At 34.6% G+C, this 9471-nt stretch overlaps 1 long non-coding RNA gene across 1 annotated transcript; it reads left to right on the top strand.

Moving 5' to 3' along the window:
* Positions 1-5607: 5607 nt before the first annotated feature.
* On the top strand, positions 5608-6708 carry LOC113700938 (uncharacterized). The gene is made up of 2 exons (XR_011815535.1): positions 5608-5703; positions 6254-6708. It is a non-coding gene; the product is annotated as an uncharacterized lncRNA (long non-coding RNA).
* Positions 6709-9471: the final 2763 nt, after the last annotated feature.

Below are 9471 nucleotides of genomic sequence, written 5' to 3' on the forward strand. Positions count from 1 at the left end.
TCGCAGGTCTTGCAGCTGAAGCTGGTGCGGCTGGTGCTGTAGACATCGCCTCCGACGCTCCAGGGGAAGGACAGGATGGTTTGGATGCCAACCCATGATGGGGAGTTCTCGGTGACCTCAGCTCTGTCACTTGTTCGCACTCATTCTAATGGGTTGCTCGGTGTCGCTTGTATTTGGCACAGGGCCTTGCCAATAACAATCTCTTTTTTCATGCTTCGCCTATTTTCTTAGAGGTTAACCTTACTTGAGCAGTTACGACATTTGGGAATACAAGGTCCTTCTAGATGTTGCTGCTGCTCCGCTCCCCAGGAGGAATGATGGGATCATGTCTTTTGCACTGGTGAAGTTGCCTGCAGGTTTGGACGGCGTTTGAAATTTAGGAGGCGACGACGTCTCGTATTAGCTCGGCTTGTCATATGGTTTTCTCGTGGTGGGTGCGAGCTACTTCGAATCTGTATTTGGCCTTTGTCTTTCGTATCCTTCCCTCTCTAATATGTTGGGAATTGTCGTGAGCGAGAAATCGTGCATTAATGCAAGTGGGACGATCAGAGGGGGGAGTGGTGGTGGCCCAAATCTTGACTCGGATTAGGGAGTTTTTGCATATACAATTTCCTCTGCTTCATGGCCCCATGGCCCTTGGGAGAGCTTGTACACGGCCTTGACGGCTTGGTCACAACAGAGGCGCGTTTGGCCGGTGAAATGGGTGGCCCCGACTGCAGGTTATAATCTTAATACTAATGGGTGTTCGCTTGGCAACCCAAGTGTCAGTGGAGGAGGAGGGCTATTGCGTGACTTCCAGGGGGCAGTGCTCCTTGGCTTTTCATGTTTCTTTGGTGTCACCACTAGCCTGGATGCGGAGTTAAGGCCTTGGTGTTTGGGGTGAAACAGTGTGCCGATCGGGGGTATATGGAGCTGCACTTGGAGCTAGATTCCTTAACCCTGGTTCGGATGATATTAGGAGATCATGCGTGTCCCTGGTGATTGCAGGTGCAACTAGACGATCTGCCGCGGTTTCAGAGTCTATTCCAGTCCGTAACGCACTGCTATAGAGAGGCAAATAAACCCTCAGACAGGCTGGCTAAGATGGGTGCGAATCGCGGAAATGATACTTTGTCTGAGTCATTTGGAGCGTTGCCCCCTTTGGTGCGCGATGATATACGGATGGATAGGTTAGGTTTCCCTAACTTTCGGAGAAGGTGCTTGTAGCTCGACACTTGTTGATGTAATTGTTTTCTATGACTGAATAAAGCGGTTTTTTCTGTTGGAAAAAAAAAGGACCTTTTATTCTACAGTACTCTAGTTATAAATAGTTCATTTCAACACAAAAAGGGCAAAAGTGAAATTGGTGATCTGCATGAAACAAAAGTGTTTGATACTTTGATTAGCATTTATTCATCTAAGACTATATCAGTATTAGATAAATGCCATATCCAACCAGAAAAATACTATTTCCACTTAAATCACTTTTATTTTTATCTCTTCTACATTAATTGTATTCATATGGCGTCTCTAAGTTAGTTAATCTTGGTTCTTCTCTGCATGTTGCATTATGAACTTTAGCTTTTGTTGAAGAGAGCAGAACTTAAAGTATCTATTATGATGGTGATTAATTAGAGAATTTTTGTTCCCACAGTACCACAGGATTACGTGTTTGGTCGTCCAAAATAAGTAGCAAACGAACTTTTCAGTAAGTATTTGCTGTTGGCCGTCTAGTTCTACGGTATTTTGTGGCGAAATATGTTTTGTAGCAAATTGGACTCTGATAAACACGAATAAATATCTGCTAAAGAATTGGATGCTAAAAAACAAGTCTAATGAAAAATGAAAGAAATTCATAAGCACAACCAATATTCTCCATGAAAAACAAAAAATAAACACTAATTGAAATATAAAAATTGGCCTTGAAAATCTCGCACTCCCTATGTGCCATAATTTGAGGTTTTTTGTTTTTCGAAAATCAAACTTTTTAAGAAAAAAATGTAATTATTAAGTTTGAATGTGGTGATTTTGGATGAACCTTAAACATGCTCCTCACATGGAGTGTAGTGGCACGGAAAAAGTGATTTTTTCAAATGGTAAAATGGAACAGCTTATGAAGTTGTGTTGATTTTGAAAAGATGACCCTTTGTTTGGAAAATCCAAAAGGTGAAAACATGACACTAAAAAAGGATGGTTATTTTACCATTTTACTGTTTTATTTTCCTTTTTATTTTTTTAAAAAGTTTCCGTTGACTCTAGCTTTGCTTCCTTTAGTTTAGTTGAATAGAAAACCAAAGACCATGTACTTTATTTGTTTTCCATTAATTGACATCAATAGGGTGGGCCACATTATAAAATTCATAATTTTTTCAAAGAGTGAGTTTGTAGTAGTTTTTGGTGGGGCACGGGCCCCCACTTTAAATCCACCACCATTAAAGGTTCCCAAGTGTAAATTTTTTTTTCAAACTGGAAGTTGTGAAAATGTAAGGGAATAATAAATACGATTGCGTGCTAAACAAATACAAAATTAAAATAAATCAAAGCCATAAATAGGTATAATTATTCTATAATTAAAAGATTGTATTATCTTGGTTATAGGGACTGTTTTCATTTTCTTTTACATCTAGATTTTAGATTTTTTTTTTAAACTGAAAAAGGTCAAAATCTAGAATATACCTAGGACATAACGTAATTGATTCTGATTTTATTTCTCTATGATTACATTCTGTAATCAGTTTTTGCAAAATTTACAACAATCAAGAATAGGCTAAAAGACGCATGAATACCAAAAAAAATAAAATGCGATCGGAAAAAATTTCTATATTGGGAATAAAAGATGAACATCCTAACTGACTCCATAAAGTTTTGATTCTAAATTACTCACTAAAAAGATGCTTATCTCAAGTGAATATCATCTCATAACAATAGGTAACATTGAAGACGTGCGATTGGTTTTATTAGAACAAATTCATGTTGATGTTCAATGGATTCCTAGAGAAGCAAATAAGGATACTTTAGCAACTACGCAAAATCTACCAATCTAACTGAATCATTTTGGGATTCCCCCTGACTTTGTCAAATAAATTGTGCTGTATGATTTTTGAGAAACTTATTAATAATGTTGGTTTTCCATTTTCTATATATATACACACACACGCAATCTTCCCCACATATATATTTCGTGTAGATATGGGTCTTTATGAAATTATTGAAATTGTTATGGCGAGCTTGAATTCCTAATTTGAACCTAAGCTGACATCATATCCTATCCAATGAAGGAAAAAAAATCCTGAAAATGACAATAGCTGACTTATGCACTAATGAAAAGAACACTTATGAAATTAATTAATCTCCACCAAAATTAATGACGTGGAATCTAAATTAATTTTTGTAAAGAATTCAATCCTGTGTTTGTGTAATGAGAAAGCAACAATAGCTGACTTATTCATGCGTTGTACGAATATTCTTGAGTAGTACTTGTTGCTTTAGAGGCCAAATGACAATGTTATTAGCAAAATCCCAAAGGGTCTTTTGACTGAACAAGAAAAGAAATTAAATCCCACTACAAAGCCGTACCTACCTCTGTAAAGCTGATCCGTGTGGAATTGCGCGCCCGCGTTGGGATGGACGAGCGGCCAACGACAATGACCAAGTCACCAGCAAATGAAAGAGACAGCATCAATTAATGCCGGACTTGATTGATTCTCCAGTTAATTTCACGGACAAATAAATCTTCTCATTTCTTGAAATTACTCGAGTAGAAATTTTGTAAGGATGTGTCTTGGCATATCGAAGAGATGGTTATTAGTAGAATTTTGAGTACTTTCATCTGTTAAAAGGTCATATAGCTGCTCAAGTGTCTTTGAGTGACAAATTGAGATTTAATGTCTCTATGTAGACTCAAGGCTCCAAAATTGGTTCTGCTCCATGTTGTCCTTCGGTTCGACAAATTAATGGGAATTAAGAGCCAGCCACTTTATTTTCAAGTTTGGCTGTATGTTCGAAAACTCTCTCATGTTACAGCATTAATATTTCATATTTGTGTCATCAAACAGAGCAATTGATTATTGAATTTTTCATTAGGCACTCGTTAAAACATTTAAATCATACCTAAATTATTATGTAAATACATACACTCATATTTATTACACCTCTGAATTGTGATACTTTTCAATTGCTAGGACAAGACTCTTTAAAACTCTCTTGTGCACTAGGTCAGGAGTTCAAACTCTATTTACTATATCACACAAGAAGTATAGCATTTCTTGTCTTTAAAAAATTCGGAAAGTGCAAGGTGTACTTGTCTGATTTGATTCTTCACGCACGTAACTCCCACACAAGTCTCTTTAGATATTTTTGCAGATAAAAAAGAAAAAAATTGCGATACTTTCCCAAACTAACTATACTTTTCCAAAAAAACTAACACCTGAGCCCCTTTTATCAATTGCCAGTGAATATCCATTATCCAAACTGTTTTTTAGAAAAACGAATGTTTGTTTCTGTACTCAACTGACATTCTACAAGACGTAAAATATTTTAGGTGAGATAACTTGATTTCTTTCACGCATGAATTGAAGAAGAAAATGATTTATCAACATCCTCACTCCAACTTGAGGTAACCTATGCTTGTGCATAGCCCACTTGCAAGAAGATTTCACATATTAACGTATAATAATCCTAAATCAATATATCTCATTAAAACAGTAGGAAAATATGAGATGTAAATAGATCATAGGTATGAGAAAATAATGCTATGAGATGTAAACAATTACTCGATGAACTCAAAAGAAAAATCTAAAAACTTGTACTCCATCTTCCTTTACAAGCTAGTCTTGGTTGGCAGAAAATAAAGCACAAGAATGTGCATTGAAAACTTGAGGGATATAGGGCTAAAGTATCAGTATATCAATCCTGAGCATAAAATTTGGACCATGTATATATATATATATATATATATATATATATATGCAAAGTGTATATGTATCATGCATACAATACCTCGATTATCAGCATTCCACTGCTGCCATCCTTTCTGCCTTGTGGCTTCTACATTCTAAGTTGATGTACCGAAATGAAAAATGGAAAAGAAGAAGAAGCAGAAAATTCATCATACAAAAATTTTTCTTGTAGACAATGAGCTTTCATTTATGCATTATTCTTCTCAAGGCACAGGTTTTTTTTTTTTTTTTTTTACTATTAATCCTCAAGGCACAGATTTTGTAGGTGACATAATGGTGAGCTTTTGCATCCGTCGATTGTACATGGAAAATGATGTAACTAACAATCCAGCAACTAGATGAGTTTATAGTTCTACACTTCTACATAGCATAGCTGCTAAAGACTTTAGCTTCGTGACATTATGCTAATGCTCGTTACCTTTTCAAGTAAAAGAAGTTAGAAATTGCTGGACTTAAAAATTTCAAATCTTGTAATAGTGTTGATGCTTTTTTTAAACTCCTTCTGTAAGCTAATTCTGACTTAGACTTTGTCTTAATTCTTTGATATTTGTCGCTTTCTCTTAACAATTCAGCGATAAGAAGTTTCAACACAACTACCGATTAGGTTTTGGAAAATTGCACCATCTCTTGCTATAAATAGCTATCATCATTTACTTGTTTTGTCACAAGCATAGCTAACATAAGATATCGGAGATGGCTAAATCTCAATTTAGCTGCGCAACCTTCTTTGCCCTGCTCATCTGCTTCCTCCTCCTCGTACCAAATAGTAAGTTGTAGCTAGTCTTTAGTGAGAGAGTTTACACTTCTATAGTTTTAAATGGTGAACACATGTACAGACTGGCGTATATTTGTACATTCCCAAAGTTTTAATTATTTGTCTCTACCTCTCAAACAGAAATGGCTGTCACTGGCAATGAATTAGAATAGTTATACGTATGTATCATGCATATGTACACTCACAATCAAAATTTTGCCAATTAATTTGTATTACATATGCGCCATATGCTTTTCAATAAATGTTTTTGCTCAAAGTTTAGCCCTGTATTCTACTCTCGAATTTTCTCCCGCATTTTTTAATTTCTCGTCACATGTGAATATACTGCAAGTATACATGTGTAGTGTTGCAAGTAACAATACATGTGGCATAAAAATAGAAAATGAGATAGACATTGACACAAAAAATAACATAGAGAAACCATGCCCCCATACCCTATAATATTAACAAACACTTATCCCCTATATGGACTGGCTCGATCCATCATATATTTGGACTAACTCTACATATTTTGCTTTCTCTTTTGCTTTGTTTCATGCAGAGATGCCAATGGCTGAAGCTAAATTTTGCAAGAGGCCTGCCGAGCACTATTCAGGGACATGTTACCCTAACCGGTGCTACAGTTATTGCAAATCTAAAGAACATGCTTACTCCGGAGAATGTATTTGGACTGGCCAGGGTCATCAACGTCATTATGCTTGCTACTGTGTCTACAATTGTTGAAAGCCTACTATTTGCTACAATTTGCACCGTACTTTGTAATGAAATAAAGGCCAACAATTCACTAGAATTGCGTATGTGCCGCCAATAGTTGTTGTTCCTATGTCATCAGTTGCCAATAACGTACGGTCATGTCTGTGTTATCATTGAAACATCACTGCTCAGTGATAATTTAATCAGTCTATTCATGTGTGTCTGTTACCATCTGTCTTGTATTCATTTAAATATAAATGGACTACCTCTGTCGAAGTATGAGGGCCATTCTGGGATTTCAAATTGTTATGAGTACATGTGATTATTATGTTTGGACTCTGATAAACACCAAAAAAATCATCTAAAGAATTGGATGCTGAAAAACAAGTCTGATGAAAAAAAAAGTCATAAGGACAACCAATATTCTCGATGACAAACAAAAAATAAACAGTAATTGAAATATAAAAATTGGCCATGAAAATCTTGCACTCCCTATGTGCCATAATTCGAGATTTTTTGTTTTTGGAAAAGCAACTTTTTAAGAAAAAAAATGTAATTATTAAATTTGAATGTGATGATTTTGAGTGAACCTTAAACATGGCCCTCACATTTAAATTCTATGAGTCTAATGGCACGCAAAAAATAATTTTTTTCAAATGGTAAAGTGGAACAGCTTAAGAAGTTGTGTTGATTTTGCATAGGTGATTATTTGTTTGGATTATCCAAAAGGTGAAAACATGGCACTAGAAAAGGATGGAGGGAGGATAAAAGTAATAGTTTCTCAATTATTTTACTATTGTACTACTATTTTATTTACCTCTTTATTTTTTATTTTTTAAAAAGTTTCCGTTGACTCTGGCTTAGCTTCCTTTAGTTTAGGTAAATAGAAAACCGAAGACCATGTACTTTATTTGTTTTGCATTGTTTGATATCAATAGGGCAACAGGTAATTTTAAAACTAGTTGAACACATTATAAAAATTCAAAATTTTTCCAAGAGTGAGTTTGTAGGAGTTTTTGGTGGGGCTCGGGCCCCCACTTTAAATCCACCACACCACTATTAAAGTTACCCAAGTGTAAAATTTTTTAAAATTGGATTTTGTGAAAATGTAAAGGAATAATAAATACGGCCACATGCTAAAGAAATACAAATTAAAATTAATCAAAGCCATAAATAGGTATAATTATTCTATAATTAAAACATTATATTATCTTTATTTTTTTTAACAAAAGGGGTCCCCCCGGTGATTTTATTAATAGTGAAGAAATGACAGAATACAAGGAGGAAGGCTGCTGAAGATTATATTATCTTTGTTATAGGGGCTGTTCTCATTTTCTTCTACATCTAGATTTTAGATTTTTTAAAAAAAAAAAAAAAACCAAAAAGGTCAAAATCTTGAATATACCTAGGAGTTAACTTTAATTGATTCTTATTTTTTCTCTATAATTACATTCTATGATCAACTTTGCAAAATTTAATACAAACAAGTGTAGGCTAAAAGAAGCATGAATACCAAAACAATAAAATGCTGTCGGAAAAATTTTCTATATTGGGAATAAAAGATGAAACATCTTAACTGACCCCATAAAGTTTTGATACTGAATACTCACTAAAAATATGCTAATCACAAGTAAATATCAGCTCATAACAATAGGTAGCATTGAGGATGTACAATTGGTTTTGTTAGAACAAATTCATATTGATGTTCAATGGATTCCTAGATAAGCAAATAAGGTTGCACATAATTTAGCAAACTAGGCTAAATCTACCAATCTAACTGAATCTCTTTGGAATTCCTCCTGACATTGTCAAATAAATTGTGTTGTATGATTTCCAGCTAACTTATTAATAACTTGTTTGGATAGGAAGATTTGAAAAAACTATTTCAAAATTTTTCTACTTACATCATAAACACAATTTTCAACCACATTTTTATCTCACATACATTACATCACAAAAAGTGTTACAGTAATTATTTCAAATGACCTACTATCCAAACAAACTCATTGGTTTTGCATTTTCTATATACACACACACACACACACATATATATATATATATATATATATATATATATATATATAATGAAAACAATGGGTATTACTCCTCAATCTTCTCCACGTATATATTCCGATATTCCGTGTAGATGTGGGACTTTATGAAATTATTGAAATTGTTATGGCCAGGCTGAATTCCTCATTTGAACCTAAGCTGATATCATATCCTATCCAATGAAGGAAAAAAAATCCTGAAAATGACAATAGCTGACCTATGAATTAATGAAAAGAACACTTATGAAATTAATTAATCTCCACCAAAATCAATGACGTGAAATCTAAATTAATTTTGTAAAGAATTCAATCCTGTATTTGTGTAATGAGAAAACAACAATAGCTGACTTATTCATATGTTGTACGGATATTCTTGAGTTGTACTTGCTGCTTGGGTGGCCATAAGTCAATGTTATTAACAAAATCCCAATGAGTCTTTTGACTGAACAAGAAAAGAAATTAAATTCCACTACAAAGCCCACTATACATGGTGCCATAGTCGATATTTCCAAATACAATTAAAGCAAGACTTGATCGCGCTTGTGCAACTCAAGATTTTCTGGACTTACTCCCTGAGTCAAAAATCAAACATGTGCACTCTAAAAATAATAATAATAATAATAATAATAATAATAATAATAAAAATCCCACTACAAAGCCATACCTACCTCTGTAAAGCTGATCCGTGTTGAATTTGCCCAAGTTGGGACGGACGAGCGGCCAATGACAATGACCAAGTCACCAGCAAATGAAAGAGACCCCATCAATTGACGCTGGACTTGATTGATTCTCCAGTTACTTACACGGACAAATAAATCTTGTCATTTCTTGAAATTACTCGGGTAGAAATTTTGTAAGCATGTGTCTTGGCATATCGAAGAGATGGTTGCTGTTGGTTATTAGTGGAATTATAAGTCCGTTCATCTGCTAAAGGTCATATAGCTGGTCAAGTGTCATCGAGCGACAAATCGGGATTAAATGTCGCCATATAGACTAAAAAAAAAAAAAAATTTTT

The sequence above is a fragment of the Coffea arabica genome, chromosome 6c (genome assembly GCF_036785885.1).
Source record: "Coffea arabica cultivar ET-39 chromosome 6c, Coffea Arabica ET-39 HiFi, whole genome shotgun sequence".
Lineage (NCBI taxonomy): Eukaryota > Viridiplantae > Streptophyta > Magnoliopsida > Gentianales > Rubiaceae > Coffea > Coffea arabica.